The 3769-nt window shown below is 41.3% G+C and overlaps 1 pseudogene; it reads right to left on the bottom strand.

Moving 5' to 3' along the window:
• Window positions 1-648: 648 nt before the first annotated feature.
• Window positions 649-3182, bottom strand: LOC137224266 (acyl-protein thioesterase 2 pseudogene; annotated as a pseudogene).
• Between the last annotated feature and the right edge of the window lie 587 nt (window positions 3183-3769).

Below are 3769 nucleotides of genomic sequence, written 5' to 3' on the forward strand. Positions count from 1 at the left end.
TGCCCTCCAACACTCAAGCCAATGCTTCTTATTACAATCATATCATTTGCTGTGTTGTTATTATTGAAAACTTCCTGTGAGATATATCTTAAAACCTCTTCAAGTGCATTTTATTTCACTTCTATTATTATCATAGCCTCACATTAACCTCTTCCTTTGTAACCAATCCTTCCTAAAAACTCACCCAGCTCCTGTGAAAAGGAATAGTTCCTAGATCGAAAATAAAAGCTACAAACACACAGGTGCAACTGCAGATGAGTCAAAAAGCTGGCGTGCTGCTGCTGCAATCCTCCTCATCACAATTACATTTTCTCTTCATCATGTGTTGTGCACCTGCTTCTAAGGGATGGGCTTCCAGGAACGCAAATGATTCTTCATCTGAATCCACATTTATTCAGCTTAATGAGCTATATGTATATGCTAACCTCTGAAACATCATACCTCAAAGAGGCGTGAGAATATATATATATATACCAATATATATTCATTATACATATGTATATATATTTCAATAAAAAGCAAAAGTAGGAAACGGCAGGAAAAACCTAATAGTTCAGTAGTGTGGTATACAATATGATGGCACGCTTGTTTCTCCTTTGAGCAGAGAGAATAGAGACGTTCAAAACCAAGAGTAGCTTTCCTCTTGGGTTAAGATTTTTTCTTGTATAAGGCACAGGCTTTTAGTCTTAGCAGGTTTTCTCGGGACTAAAAAATGAAACACGATCATTGTCTTTTATGACAAATAATTCCTGTCCTGTTTGACTAAGCAAGGAAATAACATCTTAAGACCAGGATCACAAATGGAGGAAAGCTAAGCTGCTTAAGAGGAAAGGTCTTGCTTGCGGCAGCAAGCCAAAGCATGAGACCTGTGCAGATCCGATGCCCACACCCTCACCTAAGTAAGAGTGGGACTATCTTGGTCTTCAGAATGTTGGCAAGGCAGGAGGGTGTCCCACGTTTAATAGGGACTGACAGGTAAATGACTTCCACTCCTCCAAGGCATGGGAGGCTGTCTGGTTCTCATTGTCATGGCTTCCACCCTTAAAGAGCTGAAGTTGGGACAATCATGGTCTGACGTCACTGCATCTTTCACAAAGAGACAACTGTGCTGAGTCTTTTTATAGGTTACTGTGTTTACACAAGGTCAGTTCATTTAACTTGAGGGATTCGTTTGGAAGATTTAATTAAGAAATTTGTAAATCAGTAATTTGATAATCTTTGCCTGACTTAGAATAAAGCTAACTCTGACATAGTATATGCGTGTCTTAAAGCAAGACTAATTCTTTTTTTTAACCTTTATTAAACTGATTGAAATAGATTACTCAGAAAGCAAATTCTGAACCTCGGTGTACTGAACCTAGACAGACTGAACCCTATTTTATGAAATTACATCTTTTACATCATTAAGGAATACATTAAGAAATATAATATGTAAATTATAATCGAGGGATTTGGGAAGATAAAGCACTTTCAATTTACTGAGACTCATTTAAAGACAGAGGCAAAATGGGTTCGAGTTGAGTTCTTCATACCACAAAGATCACTTACATCAATAGAACTCAGAAGTTTATAAACTGGTTCACCTATGCTATTTTCTTTGACTCTGCCAAATATCCTGTAAGTCATCTACAGAAGGCATTTTTATTTCAATTTTAAAACTATAAAAACTAAGGCCAGGGAGGTTCTGTGCCCTCCGGAAGTAAAGCCAATTGACATACAGTGATTTTAACTTACATTGAAGCTTATTGCTTCTAAAGGCAATTCAAGTTTAAAAAAAATAAAAAAACAAAAAACCATCTTATCCCATTTACAATTACTTCCCAAGTTGTTGGTGCATTTTCACGTATATGTATCTCCTTTATTTGATATAAATGCTTACAGAGCTGAGCTGGGAATATGTCTTACTCATCTTCATGTCTTCTCTGCGCCATAGCCTGGTAACTTGCATATACTGGGGGTCAGGGCAGCCCACCTCAAATTATGCCTCAGTGGCATATTGATTATTTTGAATTAGAGTTACATGGGAAACAGCCATTGCAAGAAGGGAACTCTAATCTTCCTCTGTTCCCTTGAAATAAATCTCCCATGTGAAAGGTACCTTCGCTGTACCAGGAGGCAAAGATACAGCCTCATCACTAGAGACAGGGAATTCAGGACCAAGAAGCCTGTATAAACAAACCCTGATACTTCTTCACTAATTTACTACCCCTAGCCCAAACTCTGCTTAGATTCTTCACTAAACAAGCACCCAAGCCTAAGTTTCTGTGTCTTGTCAGTTCCTCACAAATTTATTGTTTCTGTCTAAAAAGTATAAAAGCTGCCTGCTTTGGCTACTTCTTAAGTCTCATTTCCATGAGACCTCCATATGTACAAATTAAATATTTTTTTTCTCTTGTTCATCTGTCTTGTGTCAATTTAACTATTAGACCAGCCAAAAGAAGCAAGAAGGGAAGTGGGAAATTCCCACCTTCCTGACACACACATTAACTAATCTTGATAAGTTGGACTGTACCTTTAACAGGGTCCCAAACCGTACGGGAACACTGGGGTCCAGGTCCCCATGACACTGAAGGGTGGTCAGGTCCTTGGCACTGCCGTTGGCTGCCTGGGGGAAGGCCTGGTAGGGGCAGAGGCAGCCAACAGCACAAGGCCACAGTGCCAGCCAGAGGGCGGGGGCAGGTGAGGGCTGTGAAGAGGGACAGGGCTCCACCCTGTGAAAAGCCTCCCAGGACGATCCGATTGGCAGGGACCCCATTCTTCATCTCATGCTCAATCAAGGCCTTGACGGTCTCTGCTGCCTTCTTAATGCCAGCCTCGTCCTTTGGGGCATCTGGACTCAGCCCCATCAAGTCAAACCAGGAGGGCATCACCATCTTCATGTTGAGTGTCGCAGGGGTCCGAGGCGCATGGGGACAGGTGTACTTGACGTAAGGGAGCCGGAGGGTGGAGAGGGCGTCAGCGCAGCTGTGCCCTGTGTCTCCAAGGCCATGTAAAAAAATAACCTCAGCTGTTTCTTGCTCAGCTCCAGACACAGTGGCAGCATCCGAGCAGGGGCACAGACATGGTGTTACCACACATATACTGCAGGGCTCCACGGCTGGGGCCTCCACTCCTGGGGGTTTCAAGACCTCTCTGGAGATCCTCCTCTTTCTTCCGCCCAGACACACACTCTTCCCACTCTGCCGCCCTGCCTGAAGTGAACAGATTTTTTTATCTTCACCTTCAAAGCTGAGCAAACAACCAAGGATTAACAGACAGCTGAAGAAAGCTTCTTTTGTGAAAGAAAAATAGCAGGAAAACAAACAAACGAAACCTAGAGGAGCCAGATTATACAAAGAAGAAAATGTTCAAAACCTGCCGTTAATATCATAAGAGAAATTTGATTCATGAAACAAGAGCTTCCTGGATTCAAAATTGCTACAAAGCTCCAGAAATCACCACAGTGTAGTAATGATATAGCATAGACAAAATCCATTCATTTTGAGAAAAAGGTCAGGCAATCCCAATTGAAGAATATTCTACAAAATATCTGATCAATAAACCTCGGAACTGCTAAGGTCAAAAAAACAAAGGAAAGTCTGAGAAACTGTCACAGAGCAGAGGAGGCTAAGGACACATGATAACTAAATGTAATGTGATATCCAGGATGGGACCCTTCTGCTGACAAAGGACATTAGGAAGAAAGTAGTAAGTTCTGGATAAATTGTAGAGTGTAGTTTTTAGTAATATACTAATGTTGGCTCCTTAGTTTTGACCAATGTACCATGGT

Source organism: Pseudorca crassidens, chromosome 5, assembly GCF_039906515.1.
Source record: "Pseudorca crassidens isolate mPseCra1 chromosome 5, mPseCra1.hap1, whole genome shotgun sequence".
NCBI classification, from domain to species: domain Eukaryota; kingdom Metazoa; phylum Chordata; class Mammalia; order Artiodactyla; family Delphinidae; genus Pseudorca; species Pseudorca crassidens.